The sequence below is a fragment of the Rattus norvegicus genome, chromosome 11 (assembly GCF_036323735.1).
Source record: "Rattus norvegicus strain BN/NHsdMcwi chromosome 11, GRCr8, whole genome shotgun sequence".
In the NCBI taxonomy this organism is placed as follows: Eukaryota; Metazoa; Chordata; class Mammalia; order Rodentia; family Muridae; genus Rattus; species Rattus norvegicus.
This window is the reverse complement of record NC_086029.1, coordinates 42,130,149-42,143,152: the sequence shown is the minus strand read 5'-3', so window position 1 is coordinate 42,143,152 and position 13,004 is coordinate 42,130,149. Positions and strand designations below refer to the sequence as shown.

Below are 13,004 nucleotides of genomic sequence, written 5' to 3'. Positions count from 1 at the left end.
CCCCTCCATCCTTACTGAACCCCCCCATGACATTCTCCTGCACTGGGGGTCAAACTTTGGCAGGACCAAGGGCTTCGCCTTCCCCTGGTGCCCCAACAAGGCTATTCTCTGTTACATATGCAGTTGGAGCCCTGGGTCAGTCCATGTATAGTCTTTAGGTAGTGGTTTAGTCCCTGGAAGCTCTGGTTGGTTGGCATTGTTGTTCTTATGGGTTTGCAAGCCTCTTCAGCTCTAGTTCCTTCAATCCTTCCTCTAATTCCCCCAAAGGGGGTCTTGTTCTCAGTTCAGTGGTTTGCTGCTAGCATTAACCTCTGTGTTGGACATGCTCTGAATGTGTCTCTCAGGAGAGATCTATATCTGGTACCTTTCAGCATGCATTTTTTAGCTTCATCAATCTTGTCTAGTCTTGGTAGCTCTCTCTCTCCATATATATATATATATATATACATATATATATGCCACATGCGGGACAGACTCTGCATGGCCATTCCTTCAGTCACACAGAGATTTCAAGAGAGCCTAATATTGACTCTGTCCTATGGCTATTAGCGGTCATAGTTATGCAGATCTATAATGAAAAGGAGCAAGCTGAGGAAGGAAGAATACAAAGCGTATAGTTTGAGGAGAAGAGAAGCACCAGAAAGAATAAGGAACCTAAGTCCTGTGCTCAAGGAGATAAACAGTTCAAAGAAAAACCTGATGCTAAATGTAATAAAGGGAATGATAGCCTCAGCAAGACCTCACACAGCTAAGCTTCCAACTTGTGAAAAAGGAAATAAAGAAGAGCTAATCAGTGACAGAACCCACCAAAACCAGAGAGCTGCTACACATGTACTTGAATGAGGTGGAACATGTTCCAGCCCCAGTAAGCAGCAGAGCTTGGCAGCTTTGGCCATGGGGTTATGCTTTTCGAGTCAAGGACACAAAAAAGTTATAGATTCTCCCTCCATGCCTATTGAGGCCAGACATGTGTCAGGGGTGTCCCTGTGTGGAGGCTCAGAGAGGCCTTTGAGTGAAGCTTGGAAGGCAAAGCCTGAATTGTGTTGGAGGCCCCAAGCTCTTGGAGATGCCAGAGCCATGGGATCCCTATGTACCAAGGAAAGCTGCAGACTGGGTGTGAAACGAGAGAGAGAGAGAGAGAGAGAGAGAGAGAGAGAGAGAGAGAGAGAGAGAGAGAGAGAGGGAGAGAGAGGAGTACATTGCAGTCAACGAAGGGGATAGGAACTGAGATCTGTGTAGTTCTTTGATAGCAGAAGGCGTGATGCTGACTTTGATCAGATCCTGTTTGGTCTTGTTTTCATTGTATTTCCTCATTATGCTCCCTTTCCTCCCCTTCGGAATAGTAATGGATACTCTGTGCCACTTTGTGTTCTGCTTTTCCTTTTCTTTTCACAGGGGGTTAGAGTTAAGAGATTGCCATGAGTCTCAGAAGGGACTTGGAGCTTTTAAACGATGTTGAGACTCTTACAGAGTCTTTGAGGACCTTTGAGATTGGACTGAATGCAGTTTTACGTTATGATATGACGGCAAGCTTATGAGGGCCATGGAGTAGAATATGGTGGTTAGAGTGAGAATGGCCCTCATAGGCTTATAGATTTGTATGCAAGAAAGTGGCACTATTAGGAAGTGTGGTCTTGTTGGGGTCGGTGTGGCCTTTCCATAGTAGCAATGGCCTGGATGAAAGAAGTGTGTCATTGGTTGCAGATTTTGAGGTTTCAAAAGCCTGGGCCAAACTCAGTGGCTTTCTCTTCCTGCTGTCTATTGATCCAGGTTTACAACTCTCAGATCCTCTCCAGAACCATGTCTGCCTGAATGCTATCATGCTTCCCACCACGATGATAATGGACTAAACTTCTAAAAATGTAAGGAAGTCCCAATAAAATGCTCTCCTTTATAAGAATTACCATGGCGTCTCTTCACTGTATTAGAACAAAATACTGACTAAGATACAGATCCTACGCATCCATAAATTGACTGATTCCTAGAGGTTCATGATACTGGTAGCCATCCAGACAGAAACTATAGTGTCCTGTGGCCAATAGTATGCCAACTGGGCCATGGTTCTTAATGGGGGAACCTAATGCTTACTGCCACTAACAAAAAGTAAATGAAGGCTATAATTATTGTAGAATTACTTGAAAGAGAAAGAGTTTGACAAATTGATGTAGGAAAATGTTTGACTTCAGTAAGACTGAACAATGGATATTTTTAAACATATGATTTTTATTTGTTCTTTGTGAATTACATATATATTATATTATATTATATTATATTATATATTATATAATTCATGTTGATCATATCCACACTCCGCTTCTCCATCCAGTTCCTTCTGGATCCTCCTCATGCTCCTTTCCAACTTCACATCCTTTAACAAATAACCCACCAAATCTAGTTAGTAATGAAAACATACGCATGCATATGGGGCTTTCCACTGGAGCATGGTCAACCTACCAAGTGCCACACCCTAAAGAAAGTTGATTTAGGCTTTTCTAGCAACCAGTAACTGTCAATAGTTCCTCACCTAGGCTTGGGAGCTCTTGTACCCTCCCCATTCCATACGCTAATGAAGGTCAACTGGCTTGATCTTATGCATATCTTGTGTAGGTGACCACAGCTGCTGTGAGCTCATAGAAGCCATAATCCTTTCATATCCAAAAGGTACTGCTTAGCTCTATTCATCAGTGACCTCTGGCTGTTAAGATCTTTCTGCCCCTTCTTCCAGCATGTTCTCTGAGTCTTATGGGGGAAGGAGTGTGATATAGTTGTCTCAGTTGTGGTTGAAAAAAACTCTAACAGATAAACATTATCATCTTATTGATTATGATTTAATAGTGAAAAATTTACACAACTGGCTGAGAACTTAAGCCTTTGTCTTTAACAGAAATATTGATTTGTCAAGTTACATATGCTTTCAACTGATACAAAAATATAAAAACTACACATTTTACTGGGGGTTCTGTTCTGTTTTTTACACCCGTATGTATTGTTGCTGTAGTTAGACCAGGTTAGATTATCTCAAAGATCATTTGTTTATGGCAGAACATTTAAAAATCCCCCCTTTGAAATGCACCAAGCGTGATTATTACTGATCTTAGCAATTATTATAAAGAAAAGGACAATCTTGGAGGAATTCCCCTCTGGTTCCCTTACGATTTAACATCCATGAAAGAAGAGCAATAATAATGATGTTCAGTGTAGACAGGATTTACAGGACTTGTGAATTAGCCACAGTTATCTCGGGAGAAAGACCACAATTAGCTCAATAAAAATAAAGGTGGAGATAAGTCAATAGGTGAGAAATGCAGGGAAGGAAATGAGCATCACGTGATTAGAATGTCTGTGTTAGGAGATGGAAAATAGTTGGTTGCTTTTACGAGAAACACTAGGGAGATGGTACTTTATGGTCCTTAAAGTATAGAAGTTGGCTCAGGGAACATTGTCTCTGGTGCCATGTATTTGAATGCTATTAAAGAACTATATTTTTTTTCTGTCTCAATCAAGAGACCATAAACAGAATAAATAAATGTGAGACTCAGTGGGTCAGACTTGCCAGCTTAAGAGATCCCTCTAGTAACTAGTTCTCTCTGGGAAAACAGGGGCAGCAATGGCTGCCCTGACTGAAGGAATTAGAGCATAGAGAAGCTGTCAACCTATCTTTACAGTTCTAGATTCCAGGATTTCTATAAATAAAAGGCAGCTTTGGAAGATGGAGGCTTCTAAAGAACGGCAATGCTGGGTACAGATGCGAGAGATGGGAGCTCTCATAGGGTAACATAATAGAGGAAGAGGTCAGACAGTGATAGTAAGATTATAAAAGCTGTGTTATATTGAAGAGAAGATTATCTATGGAGTACTGAGTAAACTAGTGATCCAAAGCAGGGGTTAGGAAAAGTGTCTCAGTGGGGGTATGTGTGCACACAGACAAAAACACACCCTTCAAACTGTTAAGATTCTGAAGTAATAACAGTCACGCATCAAACATTGATAGAATATGTTTTGGAATTTAGTCAGTCCTGTGAATTTAATGATCTATGATAAAGTTTTAGACTCCAAGGGATCCACGCTCTTGTAAGTGTGAGGGATAATAAGATCAGATATTCAACGTTGTATTAGAAATGAACCTTCTGGAATGGAGCTCTATCTGCCAGTGATTCATAGTAACTCAAATCTTCCTCCCACTCTAAAGAGATAGGTACATATGGGGTTGCATTATTTTAGGATGAAGAAAGTGAAAAGTCAAGTGAATTGCTTATAGGATTGCAGAAATATAAGGCTGTGAAAACCATTTTCACTTCCTCTGATTCTTGTCTTTACCTCATTCTTTCAGGAAGAAAAATACAGGTTATCCTGACCCCCAGAGGCAAAATCTGAGTGGGCAAGTGGGTAAGTTAAAATTTGTCAGTTACATTTGTCTTCTGTAAATGCAGGACTCTTAAACAGCATGTGAAGAAATGATGTGATGTTTTAATTTGATTTTTAATGTTTTGAGGATCTTATCTAGGATCACTATATTTACATCACTTCTATTCATTCCTCAACAGCCACAACTCTTTCTTTCTGTGTCTCCTCACAAGTTCCAAATTCATGGCTTCTTTCTTTAATTAATTATTATCTCATACATGTCTGTCTGTCTGTCTGTCTGTCTGTATGTATGTATGTGTAAATACAGTCTGTTGAGCTGTTTAGTGTTGTGCCATGTGTTATATGTTTAGGAATGACCACTTGGGATTGGATAACACATCGGGGGTTTATTCCTAGGGAATTCTGACTCTTCCTTTCTGCTTTTATGAATCGATCTAGTGTTGGGGCCTTGTGAGATTTCTCCCGGTCATGTTGGCATGTCAATGGGTACTGTCACTACTTAGATCTTATTTAATCAGCCATATTGTTCAGATTTTCTGAATACAGTTTCTCCATTATATATAGAGTCTCTCAACACATAGCAGACATCCTGGTCCTGTAGCTCTTACAACCTTTTCTCTCCCTTTCTGCTCTGTTCCCTAGGCCTTAGGGATAGAGGTGGTATTGTACACGCATCAGTTGGGATTGGCCCCTTCATGGTCGGTTATATCTCTCTGTTTTGAACACTTGTCATTTTTCCGTGACAGTGTCTATCTGTGGTGAAAGAAGTGTTGTGATGGTGGGAGCAGCAACTCTCTGTGAGTGCAAATGATGTGTTAATGTAAGAAAGCAAACCATGAATGTCTGCCTTCTATGAGATGCCAATATTGACATTTTAGTGCTTTTAGTGAAGGACAATTCCTGGAATTTTGCCTCTTATTAAGGTAATATTTGGAGTTTCATGACATAGTTATGCACCAATTATTGTTCAGCTATGTGTTTCTGGCCCAGACAATTAAAAATCAATATTCTCTTTCTGTAAACTAAAGTAATAATACCTGTCTTACTCAACAACGATTTAAACAAATACATTTATACACATGCACACACACATACAATTTCAAAGCTGCTCATTCTTTTAGAGGTCAAAACACATATTTCGATTCATGTGGGACTGTGAGTCACATGTTTTTTAAATTTTTATTTTGTAAAAGGATGATGAAACAAAAGGCAGTTTTGTTTCAGGCCCATTATTAACTCGAGATAAATGCTGGGAGACAACCAATTAAAAAGAGACTTCCTAACAGAATTAGAGTGGCTAGTAAAATGAGCTTACTTGAAGCAAATTGCAGCTTGGGTGTATCCCACCCATCCCTGATTGCATGTTGTAAGTCTGAGATGACAGGAAGCATTCAGACTTGCAAAGCTCATGGTTGACAACTGCTCCGGGCACCTCCCCCATCTGTGGTTTGCTGCTTATCTGGAGCCTTCTCTAAGGGCTGTGGATGTAGCTGGCAAGGGATTGGGGTTTGGATCTGGGTCAAGCTAACAGCAATGGCCATGGTTGTGATTCTGACAACAGTTATCCTGATTAACATGACTACAGTTATCATGGTTACCATGACTACAGTTATCATGGTTACCATGATCACAGTTATCATGGTTACCGTGACCACAGTCATCCTGATTACCATGACTACAGTTATCATGGTTACTGTGACTACAGGTATCATGGTTACCATGACCACAGTTATCATGGTTACTGTGACTACAGTTATCGTGGTTACCATGACTACAGTTATCATGGTTACCACGACTACAGTTATCATGGTTACTGTTCACATTTGTTGCTATTCCTTTTTGCTTAAAAAAAAAAAACAATTACCAGTGCTTTATTTGCTGCTGAAGTAGCAAGAAGAAATCCATCCTAAGGGAGAAGATACCCCTAGCTCTGACTCAATTAAAGCTGCTTGTAAGAACTTTCTGTGTGTCACGGAAGCACTGTGACATTAATGGAAGATGAATTGCACTTCATCACCTCCCTTAAAATTTAGCCTTTTCATTTCATTTCAACTTTGTGACGGTTGACCATGAAAACAATTGTTCCACTATCTTCCCTCCTTCCCTCTCTAGACTTCATGTTCGACTCTATCAACTCCATGTCACTAATCTTATTTTATCTCATCAATGACTCCAGATTTTGTGTCTCTTCTGTTTTATTATCAGTTCAATTTGACATGCAGTTTGCTGTGATTTCACTTCTTGTTTTTTTAAAAGTTTCCCAATTTTTTAAAAATAATACACCTCGTAATCACCCATGCTTGAAATAAAAGAAATGTATAATTGTAATTGCATAAGTAAAGAATTAAGAATTGAATTTACAGAAACTGGAACAAGTAATATCTTATAAATATGTTTAAAAGAGGAAAAGATCAGCCTAGGAGAATTAGGAAAACTATGTCATAGTTTTGAATTGATTATTAGTGCCAATGGATCAAGAAAGTGATAATAATAAATTTTACCTCAGTCTGGAGATCAAAGCTCTGGCTCTAGGACAAAATGACAGATGAATATAGAAGTATAAGGAAGACACACTTGGTGGAAATGAATCCTTATAACATCCAGGCTTACAGAAAGCGATGCACTGTGTCTTACCAAAATACACACGGATGTTTATAATGTGGCAAGAGGACTGATTGTTCTGCTTGGACTCATTAGATAATAATTTAGTGAAAATAACTTCTAAATGTAAAATATCCTTCCAATAAGCCTCAACCCTCAGAGCTATATTGGCTCTACCATGGAACACATGTGTCAGAGTTGTCAGATCCTAGATGAGACATGATAGATCACCATGAGAGATCTCCAGGCCAGCTGCCCTCATTATGTCTACCTTAGCCTTGCCACTCTCTGAACGACTCATCAAGAAGGTTAATATGCATTGAATGTGGGTTCTGATGAGGAATCAATGTGGAGAGTGTAGGGCTACTCTCTGTCTTGAATCTGCTGTCTCCTATACCTGTAGCAGCAACTGGACTTTCTAGTGAAAAGGAATGTACCTTTTCACAAGATAAGAGTGTCTTAGAAAACCAGGAATAGGTCTGCCAGAAAACCAGCTGGGCTGCCCACAGATTTTATCCTGTTTCTCTGGTCCACTAGACATAATCCTGTAGTACCATCCCTAGCACTGCAACAGAACCCCTACCTACGTCACTTGTAGATCTCAAAGACTATCCCTTCCTAACCTCCCTCTCCCAACTTACCAGACCTCAACTACAGCAAATTCCCACAGCTAACAATCTGTCCTGCCTGCAGGGTGTGCAGGGGCTATGGTGGTGCTAAACTTGTGGGAGTAGCCAGCTAATATCTGATTTTTCCTAAAGCACAGTTCATGAGAAAGAACTAATACCTGACAATGCTTGGTTAACCAAGAACCGGAGACTAGATAGCCCAAAGGTCTAGGTTATAGGATAAAACCAAGCACTAGTATTCTAAAACCAATCAGACAACCATCCATCCATCCATCCATCCATCCATCCATCCATCCATCCAACCAAACAACCAAACAATCAACCAACCAAACAACCAAACAACTGACCAACCAATCAACCAGCCAACCAGCCAGCCAGCCAAACAACCAACCAGACGAACTCTCTAAAACAAGAAAAAAAATAATCCCTAATGCTATTCTGCTAAACTAATAAATCAGTGCCAAATCTATTCATCATCAAAGAGGCTTCCTCTGGTAGCAGATACAAACAGATGCAAAGACTCACAGACAGACATTATGCAGAGAGATTAATTTGGAGGTCTCTGTCAAATCCCTCCCCTCTGAGCTTAAGGAATCCTATGAAAGAGGAGGCAGGACAATTGCAAGAGCTGCAGAAGACAGAGGACACTAGAAGAATAAGGCTCCCTGAATTAGCTAAGCGAGGCACATCGTATGAGCTCATAGAGACTAAAGCAGCAAGCGCAGGGCCTTCATGGCTCTACACCAGGTCCTCTATGTATATCTTATGGCCATTAATTAGCTTAGTATTCTTATGGGACTTTTGACTGTGAGAATAAGTGAGTCTCTGACTCCTGTGCCTGATCTAGGGATCCTTCCTCCTCCTGGGTTGCTGTGTCCAACTTTGATATGATAGGTTTTCCTTTGCCTTATTATATTTCATTTGGTTTGGTTGGAGGGAACCCTGTTCTTTTCTGATGAGAGACAGACAGGAAGTGAATCTGGAGGGGAGGTGGGGAAGAACTTGGAGCAGTAGGAGGAGGGGAAATTATAATTAGGATATATTGTATGAGAAAAGAATCTGTAGTCAATAAAAGAGAAAGAAAAAAGACTAATAGTATGGATAACAGAGAGAAGTCACCATCTCATTGGGTGGTATTCTGTGCTTGGCCTTTTACATACTCTACATTAGACTGTTTCATTATCTCAGTTTTCCTAGCACTTTGTTTTGGAGGTTGCGTATTTGCACGCCCAATGGATAGTAAACTTGGGATTTTATTCATTGACTCTTAAACCTAGTTGCTTCTTCCTACCTTAACTTTGTTTGATCTACTATTTATGGCAGTGCAAATAAGTAGGATACACTTTGCTCTACTGCATCACCTTTCAGCTTTCCTATATTTAGTCTGTTACCTATCTTTGTAATAGCTTTTGAAGCCTAGGAATGGGATATCGGGCCTGGACTTACCCTGAGTAGATCAAATATGTCTTAAGTCAAGGAAGTTAAAACAAATCAAATTATATCAGTTTTTAATGAGAAAAAATATGAGAATAAATAAAACTTAAAAAAAATCAAGGAAAGAAAACCAGGAATATTTTCAAGGTTGGCCTGAAATTTCAACGATACACTTGCCAATATGGAAAGCAGTCGTTAACTTTTATATGAATTATATAAAATGAATGAAAACATGAGACTTTTTTTCACAATCAAATATGTAAGAGCTATAAAACACAAACAGGTTATTTAGTGATGAGAGAATCAAGAAAGAATTCCCCAGGAGGAGGCACTTGACTCGAGGCATGAAGAGAAAATAGGAATTGTCTAGTCAGTTAGGACAGGAAGACAGCCAAAGCTTTTATGACCACAACTGTCAGCTCCATCAGGAGAGGTCATCACAAATCCTTCCTTATTCAGTCAGCACCTTGTAATGAACAGGATTTGTTAGGGACAGCTGTCATCAGCTATGTGGCTTCAGTTTGCTTGACGAACACTGGTTCCTTCAAACATGAGTGTGCTAAGTACCTGCCTTATTCATGACATCAGATTACCATAATGTCTTGAGATGATGTGTGCAGAGTTACTTTATAAATAATATTGGAGCAGGCTGCTTAGAGGCATGGTTTTCATTGTTTAGTAAAAGTTTAGAAGACTTTTGGAAGCAGAACCTATAAATCCAGTATATGATAAGTGTTTGGAGACTCCTGTATAACCCAAATTATGGATTTTTCTAGAATGCATTTCAATGCACAATAAGAATCTATTATTTAATGAATATTTGACATTATCTTATGTATTCTTCTGGATAGTACTCAAGATCGCAAGCTATCAATGTGGCTGTAGCCCAAACAATACAATATATTACAATGCTAATCTATGAATCCTTCCTGAAGTTACCCCACATTATTACAAGATTTTTTTCTAGTAAAAGCCTAAAAATGTTATGAAGTAAAACTTAATAGAAATACCTTACAGTCATTCTGTGATTTCTAACTTTGAGAATACATATGACACCATACCCAGTGGCATCATATACTTGATGCTATAGTTTTACTGAGAAATTATTAAAATGACTTAAGGATACATGAAGGCCATGTATAAGGTAATTTACTTTTTGGAATGTTTTGATATTCTTTGTATTATTTTTATTAGTTAATTATTTTATTTATTTACATTCCCTCTGACAGAATTCTTCCACCTCAATGTCCCTTCACTTCAACATCCAGGTATCCTGAGGCATCAAGTCTCTACAAGATTAGGCTCATCCTCTCCCACTCAGGCCAACAAGGCAGTTCTCTGCTACATATGTGCCAGGAGCCTGGGGCTGGCCTGTGTCCCCTTTTTTTAATTAGAGTACACCCATATACAATAGAGTATGTACCTTTGCTAGAAAGTTTCATTAAAGTATGACTAAATTAGCATTTAAACCTAAATAAATATGGATGTTAAAAAATATTACAGACAAGCATTTAAGACTCCAATGTGAGAAAAACAGCATAAAGGAATAACATTTGTTCAGGGAAGTTTCTACCTTAAACACTTTCAAAGGCATGGAGCATATGAAAATAATAATACAAAAAATGCTTAAATTCCATTCGAAAAGGGAGACATTTGCCTTAAGGGAATGTAAATGTATGATGTCTAAATGTCTTACTTAATTTAATTTTACTCTTTTGTTTAAAAAAATAGTTTTAAAGATTTGAACATTTAAAATAATACCAATATTGATCCAACATTGAAACATGTTTGATGTAATTTTCCTTTTTTACTAGAAGAGTAATTGGTACACATGATATGTAAAGTGTTCATTCATATCTTATTAATTCACTCACTTACATAGTACAGAGAGTGTGCTAGCTGGCTTTGTGTGCCAACTTGACACAAGCTGGAGTTATCACAGAGAACGGAATCTCAGTTGTAGAAATGCCTCCATGAGACCTAGCTGTAAGGCATTTTCTCAATTAGTGATCAAGGGGGAAGGGCCAAGCCCCTTGTGGGTGGTGCCATCCCTAGGCTGGTAGTCTTGGGTTCTATAAGAAAGCAAGCTGAGCAAGTCAGGGGAAGCAAGCCAGTAAGTAACATCCCTCCATGGCCTCTGCATCAGCTCCTGCTTCCTGACCTGCTTGAGTTCCAGTCCTGACTTCCTTTGGTGATGAACAGCAATGTAGAAGTGTAAGCTGGATAAACCCTTTCCTCCCCAACTTGCTTCTTGGTCATGATGTTTGTGCAGGAATAGAAACCCTGACTAAGACAGTGTTTTTGTTTTTCTGGTTCAGTATCTTCATGTGGAGGTATTGGAAGCTACACAATCTGGATGGGAACTCTGGGATGATTTGGTGCTTTGTGGTTTGGAAGAAGGTGTTGTGGTGCTGAAAAGTGAAGCCTCTATCCTAGGGCATTTTTAAGGAAAGAAGGAGTTATGGTTTTGATTTTTAAAACCATCTAATAAACTGTGGAAGAAACTTTTCAATGAAGTTTTATTTTTTTGATGCTTGTTGAAGCATAGCAGATGGGCCAGATAAGACCAGTGACCAACTTCGGAGAAGACAAAAAGGAAAGGAGTGCTTAAGATAGAAAGTTATCACAAAGTGGTACTGATGTCTGTTTGAAACAGCTACTGAAGATATTCAATAATTGATCTCCATTCGTTTTTCTACCAATGACTTCCAGTATGAAATAGGAGGAACGGTCTTTTTGTGTTTATACTGTCTTCCACCTTTGATCACATGGTTGTTAGAATGAAAAAAAAAAACCAAAGAGTTTGGAGTCTGAGTAATTCTGAAATGATGCTCAAATCAAACTTAGGCAAGCAAGATAAGTAAAAATAAATAAGAAAACTGCTAACAGTTGAATTTCATGTATGGTGATGTCAAGGATAAGGGGTAAACACAAGAAGAAATGCCACATTCAGTTGAGAGTCTTGCATAATAGATGCATCTGCTTATACATGTATGACTATAAATCAGAGTCTAGACCTCAGCGGTCATTGATATTTTCACACCAGATGTACATTTGTTGTTGGCTCTCTTCTTGCTGTTGTAAAATTAGGGACATTCCAAGTTTCTACACCTTGATACTCAGGAGGCTGTTAGAGTGACAAAATAACCAAAGAGTTTGGAAAGATGGGACAGAAGCTCCATTTCTTGCAACAATAGAGACAATGAGCCCTATACTTGGTATTGTAGAAGGTCAGCTCTGGGAATGACTTTCTTTATGTATATCAGGTCTTGTACATGCCCAGTTCCCAAAATAACACCTTCCAGCATGAGCTTACCTGGGGTCTCGGAAACTCAGCTTAGTTGTTCGTGATGCCTGTGTAGAGATGAAAAACTTAGAGAAAAAATTATGAATCCTTTGATGTATGTTTCATGAAAATTGCACATTTTAGTCAAAAGAGGGGGTTTGAATCAATGAGTTTATGGTCTCACCCTTTGGATTAAATGTGAGGTTAGAATTTCAGGAGTAGATTTTAGCAATCTAGGCACATGGAAAGCACTTTTTATTAGGATGACCAAGACACTGAGAACCCCAATATTTTTGGTATCCCTCATGTCCTGGAGATAGGATGTGGTCTTCTAAAGTTTGCTTCAAGAACTAATCATCTTAAGAGTTTATGAATATTCTCTTAAAGGGATATTTTCAAAGTTTAAATACAAGTCCTTTTGGTGTGGTAGCATAGGTATAATTACAAACAACAGCCACTGTACAGCACAATATTATCACCCAAATAATTTTATTGGTAGATTTGTACTGTGAGAGAGAACCAAGGGGAGAGGACAATGTCAAGGCATAAAGTGTTGCCCCATCCCACACAGTCTGTTAAGTCCTGCATCCTTTCTAAAATATCAATTTCCTATGAATTCTCTGTTGAACCACATAATTTTCAATATTCTGAAAAGTATTCTGTATCATGTAAGTGAGCACTGAGTAACA

The 13,004-nt window shown here is 38.9% G+C and overlaps 1 protein-coding gene across 2 annotated transcripts in view; it reads left to right on the top strand.

Annotated features, from left to right (window-relative positions):
- The window catches only part of LOC108352304 (uncharacterized), a 300,039-nt gene that overhangs the window by 283,641 nt on the left and 3,394 nt on the right, over positions 1 to 13,004 (top strand). For both annotated transcript variants that reach the window (XR_005491172.2, XM_063270848.1), the window contains one exon: positions 4,331 to 4,386. The gene's annotated coding sequence lies outside the window, so the exon portion shown is untranslated. The remainder of the gene's footprint in view (positions 1 to 4,330; positions 4,387 to 13,004) is intronic.